This window comes from Microtus ochrogaster, chromosome 17 (assembly GCF_000317375.1).
Source record: "Microtus ochrogaster isolate Prairie Vole_2 chromosome 17, MicOch1.0, whole genome shotgun sequence".
Taxonomy (NCBI): domain Eukaryota; kingdom Metazoa; phylum Chordata; class Mammalia; order Rodentia; family Cricetidae; genus Microtus; species Microtus ochrogaster.
This window is the reverse complement of record NC_022019.1, coordinates 5966109-5977185: the sequence shown is the minus strand read 5'-3', so window position 1 is coordinate 5977185 and position 11077 is coordinate 5966109.

The following is an 11077-nucleotide window of genomic DNA, read 5'->3' as shown; positions in this document are numbered from 1 at the left end:
TGTGTGTGTCTGTCTCTCTCTGTCTCTGTGTCTCTCTGTCTCTGTCTCTCTCTGTTGTCTCTCTGTCTCTGTGTCTCTCTGTCTCTCCTCTTAGCCCATGAATCAGGGTGTAGCTGTTAACTACTTCTTTACCAACATACCTGTCTGCTGCCATGCTCCCGCCATCATGACAATGGACTAAACTTCTGAAACTGTAAGTGAGTCAGCCACCAATTAAACACGTTCTTTGATAAGAGTTGCCATGGTCACGGTGTCTCCACAACAACAGAATGGTGACTAAGACAAGTGTGAAGATTGGAAAGCTAAAACTTGGACCATCGATGTCTCTCACATAGGAAATGGTTCCTCATGAGCATCAGATGACGTCAGAGGGAGAGGCTGGACAAAAGTCATGACTTCCTGCAGATTGGGAATTAGGAGCAGCAGGCTTTGCTCTGTCAACCACTATCAAACAGTGGTTGAGTCAGTTGTCCTGATGCTCTTTGGAAATCACCCCTGCTTTGTGTTGTGAAACTAAACCCTTGGATTGACAAGTCCTTTATGGTCATGTGCGGACCTCTGCACACTGGCACAGTGGGTCTTCGGAATGGGTGGGAGGCTTTCATGGGATGGTGGAACACAATGGCCATCTTCAAACACTGATGGGTAGTCACGTGGGCAAGAAAACAAAGAGGTCTGTGTCCCTGCTGAAGGCATCGACAGAGAAGAGGGAATGACCGGGGCGAGGCGATTCCACAAAATTAACAGTTTGGTACAGAGGTCTGTCCCAATGCCGTTTAAAGACAGGGTGAGTTCTTCCTCACTGGGGTCTTACGGCCCAGCCTGAGTGACCAGTCACACCTGGCCACACGGATGGGATGGGTAGATTCATCCACTGCTTTTGAACAAGGGCCATCCATCAAGCACACCACTTAGTGTGAGGGCCCTGCTAGTCTCGAAGTTTCTGGTTGATAATGGAAAGTGACCACACCCAGGACACCTGGAGCCCCTTACAGATAAGCCATGGCCAGGTGACGTCAGTGGTCTGCATGAATGCATGTCCCAGAATTAGCTAGCCTTCCCTTTGTTTCACCAGGACTTTCCTACCAACTAAGAAAGTATTTGACCTTAGATAAGCCTTACATAAGACTCAATAAGCAGCCACAGAAGCAAAGAGTATATAATCTACCCATGCAGGAATTTTTTTTTTTTTTTTTGGTTTTTCGAGACAGGGTTTCTCTGTGGTTTTGGAGCCTGTCCTGGAACTAGCTCTTGTAGACCAGGCTGGTCTCGAACTCACAGAGATCCGCCTGCCTCTGCCCCCCGAGTGCTGGGATTAAAGGCATGCGCCACCACCGCCCGGCTCCCCATGCAGGAATATTATATCTGGTTATATGAAAGGCATAGGCATGCACGATAATTAAACTGGTTGTTTTACTATGTATGAAACAAGAGCCAGGAACCCTGCTTGGAGACACCGCACAAGCCAAGAGAGGTAAAGTGGGTGGGGCTGTCAAGATGTAGACCACTGTTTACAAAGCCCCAGTTTATCCACCCCCAGCACTTCAAAGCGAAAACAAACTATGCTCACTGCAATGAATGACAGACATTTACTGACTTGCTATTTCACTTGCTTACAGAGAGCCCTGAAAGGCTCCATAGAGAACCACTGGGCAGGCAACTGGATGGCCTGCCTTTCTAATTCTGGCCAATTCCCAGGGAACAGAGGCAGGAACTGGGGTTTGCCTGTCACTTTGGCAGCAACTTTAGCCAGGAAAGATAGATATCCATCCCCCTTGCTGACATTCATCTGCAATGTGGCTTTCTGCTGTCGGGGAGGGTGGGTGGAGTCTTGCTAGCCGGCTCCCAAGGGGCTTCCCCTTGCACAGGGAACATAACTTTTCAGCAGTGCACACACATTTGCCTGGGATTTCTGAGGTTCACCAAGTAAGACTGCAGCTGTGGTTCTGACAGCTGCAGCTGCATATGAACCACCAAGCTGCAGTGTGAGGGCAGGATGCCATCATGAGATGGTGATGATGGTGAGCGTGATGACAGCCAATCGCCATGCCTCCCTCCTCAGCTGTTCTCTGAAAGATAACATCATTGGATTGAAAGCATGGAGCTAGGGGAATGGTTCTGTGGGTAAAGCACTTGCCTTACGAACCTAAAGACCCAAGTTTTGTCCTCAGAACCCATGTGAGAATGCCAGGCATAATGGTGCATGCTTGTAATCTCAGCACTGGAAGAGAGACAGAAGGGTCCCTGGGACTCGCTGTCAGAATGTAATGGGCTCCCATAAACTCATCTGGAGTACCACTATGAGGAGGTGTGGCTTTGTTGGCGTGGGTATGGCTTGTTGGAGGAAGTGTGTCACAGTGGAGGCAGACTTTGAGGTCTCATAAATGTTCAAGCCACACCCACTGTCTCAATTCACTCCCTGTTGCCTGCAAGTAGAACTCTCAGCTCCTTCATTGCCATGTCTGTCTGCACACTGTCAAGTCCTGCTATGACGACAACGGGCTAAACCTCTGAACTGTGAGTGAGCCACCCCACTTAAGTGTTTTCCTTTCTAAGAGCTGTAGTGATCATGGTGTGTCTTCACAGCAATAGAAACCCTAACGAAGGCAGCAGCCTAGCCTGGTCAATTAGAGACCCTGTCTCAATGGAGGTTGTTGTGCAACGCTATTCCTAGAGAGCCATGCGTAACATTTACTTACTCCAGAACTGACACAGACCAAAGTACAGATACCACTAAAGTTCAGCTTGGCGAACCAATGAGTTTAAGAATATCGGTGAGGCATTGCTTATAGGAGCGGAAGTGACTCAGAGACATATGCATCACCAAGGCCCACCCCAGACTAGGTGATGCTAAGTAAAGCCTGAAGCCTGGACCACACTGACAGCCGCAGGCAGTTCAACAGGGTGGAGAATATCCCTTCTAGGTAGCTCAGTTGGGCTAAGTCTCTTCCAAGCAGCTGGAGCTTCAAGGCAGCTCAGCTGATCTCTGCTTCCTTCTGTTGTTTTTACTCAACACCAAACCTGATTTCTAAAAAGCCTTTTCAACACCAGATAATGGAACCATTATCTTCAATTTTTTTTTTTGGTTTTTCGAGACAGGGTTTCTCTGTGGCTTTGGAGCCTGTCCTGGAATATCTTCAAATTTTAATAAATCCTTAAAAAAAAAAAACACTCTAGTACTGTGGTCACAAAGAATGTGATGGGCCTTCGGTCTAACTTTTTTTTTTTTTAAAGTCAAATACTGATAGTTTTTTTTTTTTTTTTTTTTTTTTTTTTTTTGGTTTTTCGAGACAGGGTTTCTCTGTGGCTTTGGAGCCTGTCCTGGAATATCTTCAAATTTTAATAAATCCTTAAAAAAAAAAACACTCTAGTACTGTGGTCACAAAGAATGTGATGGGCCTTCGGTCTAACTTTTTTTTTTTAAAATCAAAATCTTATTGTTTTTTTTTTTTTTTTTTTGGTTTTTCGAGACAGGGTTTCTCTGTGGTTTTGGAGCCTGTCCTGGAACTAGCTCTTGTAGATCAGGCTGGTCTCGAACTCACAGAGATCCGTCTGCCTCTGCCTCCCAAGTGCTGGGATTAAAGGCGTGTGCCACCACCGCCCGGCTCAAATACTGATAGTTTTTAATGTCAGTGGTGTTTGACATCTGCTCTGAAAACAGGAAATTATATGTAATTAAGATCCCACATGGTAACACATGCTAACCTGCACAGTAAGTACTTGCATCCACTGCAACTTGTATTCTGGGGTGGATGCTGGAGGGTGGTCCCAATAGCACAGCCCTAGAACTTCAGGCAGTCTCCCAAATGCCAACCGTGTCAAGCACTAAAATACTCTGATCCAAATCGATTTTCTTATGCTATAAAAAAACAAGGGGGTGAACTCCAAGAGTGTCAGCACTGCTGCTGGAGGACACCAGCAAAGAGCTTAGAGTACAAAGGGCAGTTCAGATGGTCTAGCCGGCACTCAGTGAACTCAAAACAAAAGAAACCCAGCTGATGAAGGGGACTGGAGAGATGGTTCAGCATTAAGAACACTTGTTGCTCTTACAAAAGACTGGGGCTGGGTTCTCACATCCACGTGGTAGCATGCAGTCATTCATGACTGTTCTGAACTCTTAGCACATACACACATGCAGGGAAAACACCCATATTAGCACACAAACTAAATCTTAAAAGAAACTTTACTGAGTGTCTATGCTATGCTAGGTGCCATTTTACATATCAGAATTAGGTAATTAAATACATATTTTTTAGGTTAAGTAACTTTTTAAAAAGGATCTTGGAAAAAACTTTTGATTTCTGTTTTCTGTTTTTTTTTTTCTTAACAACAAATACAGGGGTATTTCAAGAGCTAGTATAAGCTAGTAAGAGCTAGTAAGAGCTCAATATGCCTGTTATTGTTTTTGTAGGACATCCAGTTTTCCCCTCAAGGAGTCATTGCTCCACCCAAATGTGTTAGTGCATTTTCCCTAGGAGAGCAATGGGTTTTTATCTTTCTAGATCAATGACCCCAATCAAACAGGGACTTCCCTGTTATTTACTGGGAGCATAGTTTCCCATTGTCGCTTTCAGGTATCCCCACAAGATTATGGTTGCATCAAATATCAAAGGCTTTGAAACAGCTAATTGGTTTTTTTTTTTTTTCCATCTAAGGTGTCTAAGAAATGCTGAAGCTCTGTCATGTTTGAAATACCATCCCTCCATCAAAGATCAGATTTGGACTTTCCCCCTTGGTCCAGTTAGTAGGCCTGTGTTTCAAGGCAGTAATTAACAAATGAGCATGGGTAGCCAATAAACCGTGGCACTGGCTCTGCTATGCAGATCATGCATTCAGATCTCTGTTTAGAAATTAAAATATTGTGCCGCCAGCCAGTCTGTCAGCATGGTCGGTGTTGGGGATTGTATAAGGCAATAGAAGCAGCTGTGCATCTCCTTTTAGGCCAGCAGATGGAGGGCTTTGTCTACCAATGCCATGGCGATCATCTGACTCTTGATTATCTGAATCAGTAGCCCTTGGACAGACATTTAAACCTTTAAGTGCCCAAAGGCTTTTCCTAATAAGAACCCCATGGATCCTATTGGCAGAGGGTCAAATTTCTCTCTGGGTAAAAAATTTGAACATTTTTTTTTTATCATGAATTAAAAACTAAACTTCTTTTACCTTTAAATCAGCTGCCACTCCCAGGAGTAGCCCCAGGGAGAGCTCCTCATTTCAATTGTATTGATTTCTCTGGATGGTTGGCCAGGGAAGGGGCCTGAATTTCCTGAATTTGTTATAAGCATGTCCTGTTTATCAAATTTAGAATGAAGGCAGTGTCTTATCACTATTTATTAATATTATTGTTATTATTATTTTATTACATTGCTGGCATAACTTTGGTGCCTTTTTCTTTTTTCATTTTTTAAACAAAATAAAATATAAGAAGATAAAACAAAAACCATCACATTGACAAGGCAAACCAACAGAAGAGAAAGTACCCTCAGAGAAGGCAGAAGAATCGGAGACCCACCAAGCAGTGGTGGCACGAGAGAGTTTGTGTGTTTCCTTTCTTTTGATTTTATGGGCCTTAGATTGTTTATTTTTGTGTTTTCATGAGTGCAGTTAATCACTTTAGATTGTAGTTCTTTCTACTACCTTCTATGGGCTGGACTTATAAATATTGCTTACATTTGGCTTTATAATAGAATATCATCTATGGTTATTGACAATTTTGCTGGGTATAATAGTCTGGGCTGGCATCTATAGTCTCTTAAGAGTTTGCAGCACATCTATCCAGGCCCTTTGGACTTTTAGAGTCTCCATTGGGAAGTCAGGTATAATTATAATAGAGCTGTCTTTACATATTTCTTGGTCTTTTTCCTTTGCATTTTTAATATCTTCTTTGTTCTGTATGTTTAGTGTTTTGATAATTATGTGACAAGGGGACTTTCTTTCTAGTCCATTTTATTTGGTGTTCTAAATGCTTCTTGTGCTTTTATGGGCATCTCCTTTAGTTAGAAAATTTTTCCTTTGATTTTGTTCAAAGTATTTTCTGGGCCTTTCAACTGGCTTTCTTCTCTTTCCTCTATTCCTATTATTTTTAGATCTGTTTTTTTTTCATAGTGTCTCAGATTTCCTAGATGTCATATTTTGGGAGTTTTTCAGATCTAAAATTTTCTTTGACCAATGTATCCATTTCTTCTATCACATCTTCGACAACTGAGATTCTCTCTTCCATTTCTTTTATTCTGTTGGTAATACTTGCCTTTGTGGTTCCTGTACAAATTCCTAAATTTTTCACTTCCAGATTTCCATCAGTTTGGGTTTTCTTTATTGATTCTATTTCCATGTTCAGGTCTTGAGTTTTATTCGTTTCCTTACACTGTTTATGTTGCCCCGGATTTCCTTAAAGGATTTATTCATTTCTTCTTTAAGGACCTCTATCACCTCTATGCAGGCTGTTTTAAAGTATTTTTGTGTACTTCAGCTATGTTGAAATATTTAGCATCTGCTGTGGTAGAGTTATTAGGCTCCTGTGGAGACACGAAGTCCTGGTTGTTATTGTTTCTACACTACAACTAGGTCTCTAGGATCGGGATGACAAAGTTCTGGGTGCTGATATCTGGTTTTGTCTTTGTTGAGCAGTTGTTTTGTTTCGCTCTGGATTTAGGGGAGTGTGACGGCTGTTCTGTTACCTGGTAGGAAGATTCCCCTGAACCCTTTTCCAGGAAACTCTCTGGCCTGCTCAGTGGTGGGTTCCCAGGAAATGTCCGCTGGTACTGGAGGCTGGGATACTAGAATGGGTTGGGGGAAAGGAAGCTTGGAGGAGAAGATGATTGTGATCCCTTGGGGATGGGGCTCAAAGAGGAAAGGGAGAAGAGCAGGTGTTCTGCTGCTGAGCTGAGGATGAGACTGGGATTGGAGGAGCTGGAAGGTGGAGATTACAGTCAACCCACCTGCTTCCCTGGCAGGAGCGGCCCTTGGATTAGCAGGGAACAATAGGAGATGTGTGTGTGTGGGGGGGGGGATACAGCCAGGCTGGAAGAGATATCTATAGCAGAGTAGGCAGAGTCAGTGAGAAGCCATGTGGCCCATGGAGACAGATGCACCGGAACCTTGCCAATAAGCCACAGCCACGTGGCGATACAAATTAATAGAAAAGAGTTAAGATGTAAGAGTTATCTAGAAATATGCATAAGCTAATAGGCCATGCAGTGTTGTAATTAATATAGTTTCTGAGTGAGTATTTGGGTCTGAGCGGCCAGGGCATGAACAAGCAGCCTCTGTCAACTGGGGGGGGGGGGGGATGGGGCAGAGAGGGCTGCAGCAGGCAGCTGTTCTATTGCAGAGCTAGGGGTGAGACTGGGGGATTGTATTTGGGGGAGAGGAGGAAGGGGTTCAAGTCTTCAGCTGGCTTACTGACTTCCTTGTTTGGCTCAGCTGCTGTGTTCCCAGGGAGTGCTGCTGGTGTTGGCGGCTTGGGAGGATGGGATGAGTGGGGGGAGGGGGGTGAGGAAGGTTGGAGATAATCTTTGTGATCCATTTGGGAAGGGGTGAGAGGAAAGGGAGACCAAGTAAACATTTGCTGGTTGATTTAAAACCTATTTGGCATAGATACAATATCCAAATAATATTAATAATAATAATGCAAGAACTTAGGCATACATGGCTACAGCAACCAAGAATCCTGACAGTGGGCAATCTCAGGGTTTTATATTAATAACAGGAAAGACTTCACTGTTGGTCTTCAGAGCAGCATTCCTTACCTGTAATGCTGTTCACACTTCCTCTTCATGTCCTGGACCTGTGCGGGCTGCTGTTACATGAGCAGGGGTCTGGTTTGTCCCATTTATCTCTGAAAGGCTAGTGGGAGGATGCATCATCCCCTATGATGCTGTGAAGGGGGCAGGAGAAAAGGCAAAACCAATCTCTTCTACCCAGCCATGAGACACCCTCCCACCCAAGAGCCAGCCGTTCCCCTCCCCCACTACAGGTACTTTCATCTTTGGACTCATTTTTCTGAAAGTTTCTCATCAAATGAAGAGAACTCACAAGGCATAATTAGGGATGGATCTGTTTATCTTTTAAAATCCTGATTCGATTTATTCACTTTATCTTATATGTGACTGTTGTGCCTGCACGTGTGTATGTGAGGTCAGAAGAGGGCATCAGATCTCCTGGAACCACCATGTGGGTGCCAGGAACAGAACCTGGGGCCCCTGTAAAAGAAACAAGTGCTTTGAACCTCAGAGCCATCTCCCCAGCCCCTGGCTATGTTCATTTTTAAGACTGAGTATTTCTGAGGTCCACAAATGTAAAAGTCCTTCTCTTCCAAAGTCAAAGTCATCAGACACGGCTGTTCGGTACATGGATGGGGAGTCATGTAGGAGGTGGCACACAGAGGAAGAATTCTAAACAGTCTCCATGCATGCAAATGGTTCTTCCCCATCCACACCATAATCAAAGCTTGTGTGTATGTGCAGGGCTAAGTGTGCGTGCTCACACAGAGAAACTTGAGCCCTTGTTCCTCAGCTGCTAACCACCTGATGTTCAAGACAGAAGTCACTGGGCCAGAACTCACCCAGTTGGCTAGGTCAGTCAGTCAGCAAGAGATGCCTCTCCAATGCTGGGATTACAAGTGTTCGCCACCATGCCTAGGTTGTTTTTGGTTTGTGTTTGTTCTGTGGGGCATTGAACTCGGGTCCTCATACTTGAAAGGCAAGCACTTTACTGACTGAGCTATCTTCCCAGCCCTAAGCCATGATCAAATTTGAGGTTCCCCATTAGTGACCTCAGAAGTCACTGACATCAAACAGCAGAACTGCCTGAGAGTCAGAGTCTCTTCTTGCTGCCACCCAAATCAGTGCATAACTGCACTGTGGTCCAACAAGCTACCATGAATTGACACAGCAAAAACATTAGGAGAGGATGGGCATGGTGGTGCGTGCCTCTGAATGCACTACTCTGGAGGCTGAAAGAGGCGGGAGACCAGCCATGAGTTCGAGACCAGTATGGACTACATGATGATTTCTGAGGTGAGAATGAGCTACAAAGTCCCTGCATCAAAACAACAACTCGTTTAGGTGCGGTTGACGACTTATTAGCTTTGTGGTGCTAAGGAAGAAACTCGGGACCTTACGCATGCTCTCATGGCACTGCTCCACGGGTCTAATCCCCAGACCACTTACAAAACACACTCCAAATGAAGGAGGGGCACAGCCACCTAGAGCCAATCCTATCACAGCAACTTCTGGCTAGCTGGACTTAGCATGATGCAGCTGCTTGGTTAGCTGTGCATGGAATTGTAAAAGATGTGCCATTTTATTTCCTGGAGCAGTTTATTGATCATTATCCTTGAATCCAATCAAAGGAATTACTGTTTGTCAAAGAAGATCCCCTCTTGTGAACGAGCCCCTTTGAAACTGGCTCCACAGAGTCCGGATAAACAGTAACAGGTCCTGTTGGCCTTATACTGGCCTCAAACTATTGCTACAGCATTTAATGTAAAGAAAGCATATGCTGCGTGCTGAGAAACACGTCTAAAATAAAGGTCCTTGGTAAGATCGCTCATAGGCTAACTAGAATTCAGCTCCGTACAGGTTTCTCAGTCATTCCCAAGCCCACAGGCTGAACTGGAGAGGTGCGGTTAGAAGCACATGTTACTGCAGTGTAGCCCGGCCTGCAGAGTGGGTTTCCAGACGCGGCCTCTTGCTGCGCTGTTCTTCCTGTGTAGACCTGCGCCTCAATACACCGTCTAGCATGCAAGAATAACTCATGTCAGGAAGCACACATAGAACCCATGGGGATCTATTCCAGCCACGAGGCTGGGAGGAGACATCATGCTTATGGCAAAGGTATTTTAGTTTGACCTTCGGCTTCTCATCCATCTCAACATCCCACGCTCTAAAATGCATCCAGTCTATACTGATTCTAGACAGCTCAGATAGTAGCGTATCTGTGAACCCTTGAAATACCGGATTCACTCAGTAACGGATAGCAAAAGCACATAAATTTCTTGGGGTGGGAAGTACACAGGAGACGTTACTCATCTGGAAGAGACACAGACTCATATTCACAGGCCCCCAGCACGGGAAGCTGGCCTTTGGCAGGGGCATGCCAGGAGAGGGACTGGCTTCAAGATTTTGGTTGCTAACAGCTTTACCAGCACCGTAACATACATGTGCTTAAAAGATATTAAGAGGGTAAAACCGAGTGAGTTTGGCCTCACCACACAACTATGAATCCACCAGTCAATAAACCTATCACTTGCAAGTTCTCCCCACCCTCTCCTTCCAGCTTCTTGATAAAAACTGCCACAACTGTCTTCCTGAGGAGAGCTGGGAGCCCCAACCCCTGACTTTTTGTACTATATTTGAAACTCTCAGAATATATTTACAATTTAGCCAGGTAATAAAACAAGCACTTAAGAATCTACTATCCATAAAGGATTCTTGTTCAAATTTGCAGCAACTTTGTATGGGGACAAAAGAACTGCTGTCCAAAACAACCACATCACCACTAATTCCCACATGCTGTCCCGTCTCAGCCCCTCCCTTTCAGCTCACTCAGAAGTACTTGTCTTGTTTATTAGCTCACTGCTTCGTAAACACTTTTATCATATATGTGAAACAGTGCACAGCTTGGCTTCCTCTTGAGTATTCTGCAGTTTGTCACTGGCAGCTCACTATCTTCAACACTGTATTTCTGATCCATCCATGCTGACAAACGTAGCCACGGGTCACTCGCTAAGTATTTCCTTAAAAATCTAATCTCTTTTTAAAAAAATATTTATTATGTATACAATATTCTGTCTGTGTGCATGTCTACATGCCTAAATAATATTAAGATTTTTTTTTACAAAAATCTCCTAACTTTTAAATTACTTTTTTCTCTAGTCTTTTAATTCTCGGGACTTATCTTGAGTATCACTGAGGTAGGAGCTCGTCATCGTGTTCTACATGAACAACCCACTTGGCAGCAGTATGCATTAGGTGGTCTACTGTTAAGGTGTACCCCTCAAATACCAACAGTGTGCCTATTATAAACAGCAGCCTGCCTCACCTACTGTTTAACAACAATTTCTCATTTCCCAAAA